This window comes from Phasianus colchicus, chromosome Z, assembly GCF_987193195.1.
Source record: "Phasianus colchicus chromosome Z, bPhaCol1.hap1.1, whole genome shotgun sequence".
Classification (NCBI taxonomy): Eukaryota; Metazoa; Chordata; class Aves; order Galliformes; family Phasianidae; genus Phasianus; species Phasianus colchicus.
This window is the reverse complement of record NC_143476.1, coordinates 31,292,538-31,304,414: the sequence shown is the minus strand read 5'-3', so window position 1 is coordinate 31,304,414 and position 11,877 is coordinate 31,292,538. Positions and strand designations below refer to the sequence as shown.

Genomic DNA, 11,877 nt, shown 5'->3' with positions numbered 1-11,877 from the left:
CTGGCCATTTCCCCTTGTCCTGTCTCCACACACTGCTGAAAAGAGTCTGGCCTCGCCACTTTGCCCCCCACACCTTAGATATTTATAGACCTGGATCAGGTCCCCTCTCAGTCTTCTCTTCTCAAGGCTAAACAGACCCAGTTCACTTAGCCTTTCCTCATAGGGGAGATGCTCCAGGCCCTTCACCATCTTTGTGGCTCTCCGCTGGACTCTTTCCAAGATATCCCTGTCTTTTTTGTACTGGGGAGCCCAGAACTGGACACAGTACTCCAGATGAGGCCTTACCAGGGCAGAGTAGAGGGGGAGGATAACCTCCCTCGACCTGCTGGCCACGCTCCTTTTAATGGACTTTTTAATGACCACCTGTAATGGACTAGCTTAGGTACTGACACTACTTCCAATGCAGCATGGAGGAATTTGTGATGGGCTCTTTTCACTGCCTGTCACTCTGAATGCATGAAGTCCAAGTCCCTATAAATCCCTATAGCTAAACAAAGTTTTCTTGACCAGAAAAAAATCAAATTATTTTAACTTGCAGGATTGGACCAAATGTTTTCTGTTCAATTTAATAATTTGTTCACTTACAAACAGTTAACAGTTCACTAAGAGACTGACAAAAATTGTAACATGAAGAAGTGACTGATTTATTCACCCATCTCTCACTATCAGAAGCATCTTCCATGTACTGGCACTTCATAGTAGCAGCAGTCATTACAGCAAAACTATCGAAAGCCAGTGATGCTCCCGAGTGTTCGATTCTGTAATTCAAGAGAAGATATTTTCATCTTGAATTTTCAGCCACGAATATATGTGCACACAAATATGTGTTACAGAAAAAGAAAGCCTCCTCTGATATGTACAGAAAATCAGATTGGCACACATGGCATACTATCCAGAATTTATTTAATGCCAGTTAAAGGACATGAGAAAGAGAGACAAGACTAGCATTGAATGAACACTGTTATTCAGAGTGTTCCTGCTTTATCCTTCCCTTCTCAGGTTAAACTGCAGACTAGAACTAAAAAGAGAATAATAATAAAAAATATATACTTAAATAAATGAATAAATACTTTTCCAGATTATCTCCAAAGTACTTACTTTTTTGTGAATTTTCATTGTCTTTAAGTATTTTTTAAGAAAGTTTTTGTCTACTGAGATGACTGAGTTCTGTTTTTTCCAACATAACCATGCTACCGTGATCTTGCTTAGATTCTGATTCAGTCTGAATGTACTCACATTAAGCAAGGAACTAAAAAATATAAAACAAACAAACAAAAACAACAACAACAAATCCTGCGTGTATATTAGTTAACAGACATGGAATAATGGTCTCCTCTAGCAAGATATGTGATATTCAGGTCTAATCTTCGAGCCACACTTTGTGTATATTTCATCAAAGGTGAAATCTTAAAAGCACACATCTGACCTCAATGTACTCGTTGGGGATCAGATACAACACAGTTCTTATTTGTTCACTATAACCCATATTTCCAAGAGAATGTTTTGGACTGGCCTCTTCATAAGGGAAACTGTATGGACACCAGCTGCAAGGGAACACAGATATATAACTGAAGCTGCTGTAAAACATCACAGCTGGTCTGTAGCCTAAAGAAGGTGGATCAACAGTAACACTTTTGCCAGGAACATAAGATTGTTGTTGCTGATCCACAGACGCCCTGCCAAGCTGAGGGAACAGGATGAACAGAGATGAAACAAAAGGCTGGCAGCAGACGCTAGGCTAACCAACAAAGACAAAGCAGCCCTGAGCCTGGAATCTGTACAGCTGCTACAAACTCCTGGGCCAGAAAAAACAGGCACTAGGCTAAGAGTGTTGCAGAAAGGCTGCTGGGGTCTCAAGCAGTTATGCAGGGCTCTTTTAAAATTGCTTGGAGCAGATATATGAAGCTAGGAGAAAGCTAAAGGCTCACGTGATGCAAATCTGTCAGAAATGTAACTTACCCATGATATTTTCATTTTTTTTTAGAGGTTTAGGAGAGAAGTTGCTTTTAACCTTTAGTTTTAATCAATCAAAAATATTCCTATGAAAAGGAACAAGAGGGAAAAAATAATAAAAGAAATGTTAATCATGTTGCATTTTTGACATCAGGCCTTTTTTTTTTTTTTTTTTTTTTTCCTTTTTCTTTTTTTTATGTCCCGAGGGATAAATATAGTTTATGCAGTTGCTGCCTGAGAAGCCATGGGTTCACTGAACCTTCCCAGTTCATACAAATCTAATAGCTTGAAATACATTGCAAGCCTGAATTACCAGCATTCCCAGATGGGTTTCTTGCTGCCTGTAATTAATGGCAACTAAAAAAAATAAACTAAGAAAATTGATTGCTTTCATGCATGTTTTTCTCAATTAGCCCAAGGAACTCTTTAAGATTCCCAAGTTTCAGAAGAGTTATGTTGTCCTACTGTATGGTCAGGCATACTCAGCTGAACCACGCTGTCATCTGTGCAATGAGGCCAAGACCTCTCAGGGTTATTAAGCAGCTTGTATGCCCATTCATTCTTCCTTATGACTACTCTAGAAGATTAAAAAAAAAAACTTGTATCATATTGGGTCCACAGATATCACGTTACTTGGAAGTTTACTTCACTGCACCAGCAATGAATTAGTGTTTGTCACATACAGCACTTCCACACTCAGGCTTGAGGGGAGATGAATAAGATGCATGCAATGCATGCAAGAAATGATGGAAAAGTAGGCCTTACTAGGTAGAAGTTCACCAAGCAATTAAATTAAGGAAAGTAAGTTAGGTTAAAAGTTATTTGCCTTCATGAGGTGTTGAATCAGCTGCTGCAGATTTGACATTGCTAAGCCAGCTTCTCACTGCCGATAACAGATGTTTTTCTATAAACTTAGACAATTAGTGCAGACAGCGAGTCTCCTGTTTTTCCAAACAACATTATTAGCTATCCTATCTCTGGAATGCAAGGTAGCAGGCTTGAACCACAAATTAACAAAGAAGCAGCAGATTGGTGAACAGAGTTGTGGCCGATGAGGCAACCAACCAAGCCAGCCAAGTGTCCTCTATCCTAATCCAAGTCCAAGAAAATAACATGATGACCTTCATCAGAAAGATCACTGAGAGAGAGAGATACACACGTGTAAAAGAGCTGAGACATGGGGTAAGGGGGGGGGGAATGTCAATCATTTTGGGGACTCATTCTAATAATCCAAACTTTTCTTGGACATCTAATGCATATGTTCTTTAAGCATATGCTTTTCTTGCCCACCGGTATGCAGGCTGGGTGGGAACATCTCCCCTGCATCCGGCGTGTGCGCAGCACTGCTTTATAACCACTTTGTGGTTATAGAGCTTGATTTCCACACGTCTCAATGACAATGCATCAGTGTTTGCATCTGAGTCTTTAACTTCCTGCATCTCTTTGGAAAGAAGAAATTTCAACTGTAAGCAATGGTGAACCACTAACTATAACTTGGACCACTTTGTCCTATCAGCAGTGAATGAGTGAAGGGCAGAAATGGAACAGAATAAAGAGCAAATTGATGCTGTGCAGAGCATATTTCAGGTTTTACAGTGTTGATCTGCGGTGGATAAAATGGAAACTAAAATGAAAAAATTTGAGTCACGTAAAAAATGTATTTTAATGACATCATTTGACTACAACCCTTTCACCCACCATAACTCGTATTAGAAACTTTGACCAGTTACAGAAAAAGCTGAATAAATTCTATAGTTCTCTGAGTTTATTGTAATAGTATAACCATTGTATTAATGCCCTTAATAAGTCTGTATCTAGGTGATCTTCATTAATGCTTAATATTTGAGGATTTAATAAAAGTGTCCCACTTAATGGTTCAACCTTACTAAAGCATGGTTTTATGGGGATAGTATACGGTTTCATCTATCAATCTCTTCATGTGAACTTATGAGTAATAAAAGAATATGTATTAGAATTCATCTTTAATAAGAGCCATTTATTTAATCAAGGCTGGATTCTAGGAGGGAACAAGTTCATTTACAGATTTCAAAGGAATCTATAAAAAAACCTATTCATCTGCCTTAATTATATCAATGCTGGGACTTGAATTTACTCCATCTTCATAAATACTACTTACAGTTTAATTTCAGGTTCAACATGGAGTACACTTGAAAATTAAAGTTCACAGAGTTTCCAGTCAGACCAGTCTTCTAAGGTCCTGTGTTAAAAAACTTTTGGAGTCCTGATAAAGAGACTGAGAGACTTTTTATGTTAAAGCATCATGAGAACAATAATGGGTAAGAGAGCATGAAGAACTTTAAGTCTTTTGGAGAGTCCTGTTGGTATGTCTTTAACGTGGATTATTATTATGGCAGTGTTATAAGCTCTGCTAAGCTTTATATCCTTTTCTTGCCTTCCTTTCAATTTTAAAACTCACCCACACATTCAACTTATTCAGTAGCCAGAAATAAATATGCAGAGGTGTCAGAAAAAAAACAGAGATAATAGAGTTGTTATCAAGACTGAAAATGGACTCCACCACTTCAGTGTCTGTACCACATGTGTAAATTAAAAATACTTTTCTGGGATCACATAAAAATATTTGAGATACAGGGGTGGAAGAAGGTGGAAGCGGATAAAACTGAGTCTGAATTTCATATTCTGAAAATAAGTGTGATCTGCCTCTATCCACATAAGGCCAGCAGATTACAGTACACTTTTGTTTTTTTTTTTTTAGTATAGTCAAAAATAAAAGACTATCCTGATCTACAATTTGTCCTGGTCTTACATGGAACAGTGTGTCAAGCAAATTTACTGCTACCTAGAGAAAGGATACCAAACATAAAACCAGCATCTCAGCAAGAGCCCTGGTACATGTCAGCAATTCTTAGAGCTTCATCCTTGCCTACAAATGAGATATTTTTCTTCTGGGACTCTTTAAACAGGTGAACTGTAAGTGCCATCCTCTATTTCACTCCATTGTGCATTTCTTCCTTTGTCTCTGATAGGATTTCCTTGTGTCTCTCTGTGAAAAGGAGAGAGAGAGAAAATGCAAGGCTCTGTTTATGTTTGTGTGTCTCCTTGTCACCAAGACAACAGTTCCTTTGGTTCACAGGGGGGTATCATGATCACCACACAGAAAGCTTTGAAACCGAAGACTGCACTGGCAACACATATACAAAGGCCTGGGGATCTTTCTGTCTCCCTGGCCTGGGCGACAGCACTAGTGTCACAGGCTGCACCTAGGCACTCCTCTTCCAGTGGCATGAGACTCCTCACTGTATCCTTACACTGAAATGGGGCTGCAAGGACTGCCTAATCCTCCCCAGCTATGAAGACAGGAACTCAACTACAAATAGCACAGGGACAATTGATTGAAAATAGATGGAAAGTAGTTTTCTCCAACCTATTCTGAGCCTTTTTTCCTTTTGTCGCTGGGTATTTCTACTTCAAATTTACAGAGGTCAGAGATAGAGTACCTCTGCTATTGTTCTGGCTGGAGAAATGTCTTTTCATCACATGGTGGAAAAGTGTCCTGAGAATCCTTAGAATTTCCATATTAACAACTCTTTTTCTTACTATTGCTTTATGTATGGTGACAGACAAGCCTTTATTTTCACTTCCAAACAGACATCAATTCACTCATTTGTGGTTGTTTAAGTTGGTAAAGCTGGAAAGAAACTGCAGTTCTCAGAAAGAATCTAAAAAAATAATGTCAGTGTGTCTGCTTTTATTTCCTGTTGGAAGTTCTTTTATTATTTTTTTTTATTTTTTAATGACTATTTTTAAGGTTGTTTATTATTGGAATTATTTCTATTACTACTACTAATTTTGTTTGGAGATCTTTGTTTATTTGTTTTGTAAACATGCTTATACAGAAAGCTAATTTTTGCTTAAAAGAATGTTCTCAGATTAGAACCCGCTAATCAATAACTGAATTTACCAAAACCTAAACACAGCTCTCTGTCTTTTGATGATCACGAAGATTAAAAGATGGAGAAAAAAAAAACTTTGGATATTAAGAAGCTTGCAAAGGGCAAATATTTCTAGCACTCACATGCACTTAATCAGCTGAAGATATACTGTTATACTTGTCTCACTTTGATAAACCACTAAACCTGCTTGAAAATGTATAATGACAGTAAGAATACATTCAAGAAGATTCTCATTGATGCTAATTTTTATGAAGTTAAGTACTAAGCTTCAAACAATTTAATTTTCATTTATATGCTTTCTGAAATTAACTCGCTTCTCCCAGCTTAGAGTAAGTAAACAACATACTTCAAGAAGGAAAAGTTCTGAAACCACAGAACTGATATTTTTTTTCAGAGCAACCAGAAAATAAATTAAAATATAATAAAATTATAAATAAATAAATAAATAAATAGCGAGACAAGTTGTCTTCGAGCCATGTCTTTCCAGATTGCCCCAACCCAAGTGCAACATCTTGCACTTGGCCTAACTGAATCTCAGTAGGTTTACAAGGGCTTATTTTTCAATCTTCTTCAAGTCCTTTTGGATGACATTTATTCCTTTTATTGTATCAACCACACAATCGGGATGATGTCATCAGCAACCTTGCTGAGAGTGCTTTCAATCCCACTGTTTACATCATTGATAAAGACCATGCATCTTTTAAATACTTGCAGAGATGGTGACTCAAATGCTTGCTTGGGTGACCCATTTCAATATTTCAAAACCCTCTCTTTGAAGAATTTTTTCCTGCAAAAATTGCTAAAATGGAATGCATCCCTGCCCATTGAAGGACAGCCTCTATGAAAGAGGTCACTTCAACCCAAGCCATTCTATGATTCTATGAAGGCTGGAAAGTCACAGAGACACATAATGGTTTTTAGTCTGTCAACTTGGAAGGACAGGAAGCTGTGCTAAAAAGACGCTGATAAACATAAATGTGCTAACACCTAAGTTTCAAATCTTTCAAAGATTTTCCTTTCATTCACAGCTATCTCTGTGGAAATTACACTCTGCTTTTTTCATTCTCAACTTACCAGTCTAGTGGCAGACTTTTTAAAAATAGGTTGGTGATGAGGAGGCAAAAATAAACTTTGAGAATGTAATTTTTCACCTCCAGAGAGTACAGAAGGGCAGAAGAACATATTGAGATCATCTCTGTGGAGAAGGACTTGTAGGTTCTGGTGATGAGAAGCTGGATATGAGCCAGCAGTATACTCTTGCAGCCCAGAAAGCCAACACTATCCTAGGCTGCATCAACAGAGGGGTGGCCAGCAGGGAGAGGGAGGGGACTGTTCCCCTTTACTCTGCTCTCAGGATTCATTTGCATCCAAGCCTGGGGCCCCCAGAACAAGAAAGGTGTGGAGCTGTTGGAGCAAGTCCAGAGGAAGAAGGGTTGAAGGAACTGGAAGGAACTTGTTTAGCCTGGACAACAGAAGGCTCCAGGAAGACCTCTCTGAAGCCATTCAGTACCCACAGTGTGCTTGCAAACAAGTGGGTGGGCAGATAGTGATAGGATAAGGGGGAATAGCTTTAAACTAAAAGGGAAAAGGTTTAGGTTAGGAAGAAATTCTTTACTCAGAGTGGTGAGGCCTTGGCACAGCTGCCCAGGAAAGCTGTGGGTGCCCCTGGAGGCGTTCAAGGCCAGGTTGGACAGGGCCCTGGGCAGCCTGAGCTGGTGGGTGGCAGCCCTGCCGACGGTAGGATATTGGAACTGGAAGGCCTTTGATGTCGCTTCCAACCTAAACCTTTCTGTGGTTCTATGTTTCTATAATTTTTCCACCCTGCTCTGGGATAGCAATGCCTGCCCAGAAGCAAGGCACGTGGCTGCAGCTCCATCCAATCCACTAATCCTCCTCTGCACAAATTCCTTTTTAAACACTCACACAGGGACACATAGAGTCTACCCCCTCCGTCCTGTAACCTTCTTCCTTTCGTGTGACACGAAAATGTCTGTGTGTGATAAAGGACTCCTGGGTTTCAAGGGATGGTTATTTGGGGTAACTTCCATTTTAGCCAAGCTTTTTCCAGCTGTTTCTATTATATCGTGGATTGTAACTGAAGTTGCAGTAAGTCAAACAGCAAATGGAGCTCAATCTTCATTTTGTAGCTGCATATAAAAAATAAAAAAAGTAAAAAGAGTTTAGCATAGCATACTAGTATCTCAGTGTATCTAAAGAAAATCTGTGTTCTTGAATAGTTTTATTTCTTAAGCCAGTGGTCAACTCCAACACAGCAGTTATTAAAATGTGTCAAAATTAATTTACGCACAATATCAAAATCTCATCAAAAACCAATAGCTGTAAAAATGTAGCTGCAGTGAGAGTTCAGATTTGATTCCATTTTTTTCATGAGTTCAGAAGTTTCAAATCATACATAAGTCTAGCAGATGGTAAGGCACATCTTCCTGTGCACACTTACCATTAACTTCTTCTTTAGCATTAGCATTTGGCTTCCTAATAAGGAACTATCAACCTTTTTTCATTCACGATCCTTCAGTGACCTAATGCAGTGGCTGCGCTTTTTTTTTTTTTTTTTTTTTTTTCTGGATGGCTCTATAGATTCAAAGCAAGATAACTCTGGAAGGCAGGCCACTGAACCATGTTTATAATTCCCAAATAGAGTTTGAAGGAAAGTAGCTGTGCTAGGATGAAGGGAAGGGAAGGGAAGGGAAGGGAAGGGAAGGGAAGGGAAGGGAAGGGAAGGGAAGGGAAGGGAAGGGAAGGGAAGGGAAGGGAAGGGAAGGGAAGGGAAGGGAAGGGAAGGGAAGGGAAGGGAAGGGAAGGGAAGGGAAGGGAAGGGAAGGGAAGGGAAGGGAAGGGAAGGGAAGGGAAGGGAAGGGAAGGGAAGGGATGGATTAGCATACTGTGTTTAATGAAACTCATACACAACAGCATTTCTCAATCCAAAATAGCTGTTCAGGCTGTGAACCATTTTTTACTAACAAATGAATGCTACTTACCTACATTTTCCTTTCAAACTCATTAGTTTAAAACAGATTGTACCACTAAGCAAAGGATTAGACAAAAAAGCAATAAAACAATTGAATTGCAACAGATTTCACTTTACATTGTGCTGTTAAACATATACTAATGGCCTTCCTCTGATTTCTTTAATATTTGCTTTGAATCACTCAGTCATATGTGAAAACTATGGGATGTTCATGACAAGAGTAAAGAAAATTGTGCTTGACAAAATAACAAACACCCTCTTAATCACACCTAAAAGTTACTTCTACTACTCTACCAATTAGAGTATGTCAGAATTTATGCTAGCACACTTACTCTAGAGGCACTAATTTGATTTGATTTTAAGGACTGTGTTGAGATGCAAGTTCTTGAGTCATCTCTAATAACATTTCTTGTTGAAACACATTATAAGCATGTCTTCATGTGCTCTGTTCAATTCTAAACATTATCTGAAAACAGAACATATGCTCACATGTAAAGCAGCACTAAAAAACACCAGGAGCAGCATATACAATCATCAGGGCAGGGATCCCCTTTCTTCATCCTGTTTTAGATAACAGAAGCTCCCATATCATGCAAGTCTCTATTTTGTGACATTAGGAAATTTGTTGATGCATAACAATAAGTACAATATATGCCCTAAAGTTACACCATCTAACTGTTCAAATACTTCTGTGCTAACTGACTCTACCAAGCATGTCCAACCAGGGGCCTGCAGGCCACTTATGACCCAGCACAAATCATGCTGCAATCTACTCCCTTTCCTGCACCATCATGGACATCCTCACCAGGGCATCAAATCTTAACTGAGCTTGACTAAATCAAACCCACAGAACAAAAAATTAATCCCTTAAATGTGCCATCTGCACTTAACAAAAAAAAAAAGTATAAGCCAAAGAGAGAAAAGCTATGAATTAGCAGAGAGGTGACATCTGTCCGTTAGTTCAACGGACGGCTTTACAGTTGATGTTGCCTCCTGCACCTATAGAAGGCATGGAACAAAAACACTGGAAACATGCAGGGAAAAAGATCATCCAGTACCATAGGCACAGCAGGCTGTCCCCAGAAGCATAAAAGCAAGTGGCTTTGTTCTTAGTGTAACAAGTCTGTACACTCTCTTGGCACATCATTTGTAATTTAGCCACTGCACAGGAAATAAACACCTCCCTTCCCTCTTCACCTGATATTCATGCTGTTTGAGGTACACAGGGGTCAAATGATGGGGAACAGCCTCCAAGCACACCTGTGTCCCTGCCCCTTACCTCTCTTCTCAAGTCTCTATTCCGATTTCCAAAGATCAAACCTGTCCAAACTACTTATCTAGAAGCATGATTAACCAGCTATTCTTTGTGCACTGCCATGGAGGTCATGGCTACACCTTCAACCACCCATAGCATGGCCAAGTAGAGAACAGGCTGAGGAAAGCAATCCCTAATTGGCCTTCTCGTCCTCAGAGTGGAAAACCCCTCTACCAAGCCCCAAAGACCTCAGAAGTCCACCAAAAGACCCCTTGTACTCTCCCAGTACTACTGCCCAGGGCAGTGCCAGGTCCTCTCCTCCTCACTCCTTTTCTTTGTATATCAGAGCAAAAGAAATATCACCTTCTCACACTCCAAGCATGGGGATGAGGGGTGGCAAAGGGCATCTAATGAAATCCTTGAAATTCATCAGTTTATAATGATTGCATCTTCTTTGGCAGCCCCTTCACTGCTACCTGGCTGGTACGAGGAAGCTCCACACTCCAGGCAGCTAAAGGGTGGTTGAGAACCCACTTTCCAGACCCTCTTGGTACGTACTTTCAACCACTTCACAGCAAAGGCCATAGGCCCCATGTCCCAGCTGCCATGGTTTGGTCACCACAGGATGCTCAGAGAACTTGCATCCAGAACCCCAGTCACTGAGCTGAAGCAGCTAGTGGTGCTTGGTCTCCACAGGATATATACAAGAAGTTTTCCTCTTGAGGACTCAGGATGAATCATCCACTCATCCACCTTTCAAAAAGAGGCAATGACCTTGAGCCCATGGAGGTGGATTCACCAGGCAGTGATGGAGAGCCCATGGAGGTAGATCTCTTGTGAGGCCCCATCTGGAGTACTACATCCAGGTCTGGAGCCCCCAGTACAAGAAAGACAGAGAGCTGTTGGAGAGGGTCCAGAGGAGGGCCACAAAGATGATCAGGGGACTGGAGCACCTCCCCTATGAGGACAGGCTGAAGGAGCTGGGCTTGTTCAGCCTGGAGAAAAGAAGGCCGCGGGGTGACCTCACTTGCAGCCTTTCAGTACCTAAAGGGAGCCTACAAACAGGAAGGGAATCAACTCTTTGAAAGGGTGAGTGACAGCAGGACAAGGGAAAATGGTTTTAAGTTGAGGGAAGGGAGATTCAGGTTGGACGTCAGGGGGAAGTTCTTTACAGAGAGAGTGGTGAGGTGCTGGAACAGGCTGCCCAGGGAGGTTGTGGATGCCCCGTCCCTGGAGATGTTCAAGGCCAGATTGGATGGGGCCCTGGGCAGCCTGGTCTAGCATTAGGTGGGATGATTGGTGGCTCTGCATGTGGCAGGGGGTTGGAGATTCATGATCCTTGAGGTCCCTTCCAACCCTGGCCATTCTGTGATTCTGTGATCCACCTCCAAAGAACAACCTGATGGAAATAGCTCCATCTCCATCAAGGCAAATTGTTCACCACCCTATCAATGTCAAGCAAACTGGGAAGAGATCATACCCATCATCACAGGGGCACCAGAATCCATTCACCTCCCTATAAACAACCTCCTCGATGTCAGAGCTGATCTTCTCATCCTGTAAGTTTACTGTTAGAGAGGAAAGCCCCAGCTCCTGCAGGCTTACATAGAGAATCTATTTCCTGGTATTTCTTTTGGCAGCCAAGGCTCCTATGAGCCCATTGTTCCCATTCCTCTCTCTTGTCCCTTCACAAGGTCTCTCATAGAAACATAGACTAGTCTGGGTTGAAAAGGACCACAATGATC

At 40.8% G+C, this 11,877-nt stretch overlaps 1 long non-coding RNA gene across 2 annotated transcripts; it reads right to left on the bottom strand.

Annotated features, from left to right (window-relative positions):
- Window positions 1–641: 641 nt before the first annotated feature.
- Window positions 642–5,021, bottom strand: LOC149912789 (uncharacterized). 2 transcript variants are annotated; one of them, XR_016462322.1, is made up of 5 exons: window positions 4,790–5,021; window positions 4,091–4,215; window positions 1,960–2,039; window positions 1,099–1,249; window positions 642–758 (listed from the first exon to the last, which is right to left on the bottom strand). It is a non-coding gene; the product is annotated as an uncharacterized LOC149912789 (long non-coding RNA). The 2 variants fall into 2 exon arrangements; XR_016462323.1 differs by lacking the exon at window positions 1,960–2,039.
- Between the last annotated feature and the right edge of the window lie 6,856 nt (window positions 5,022–11,877).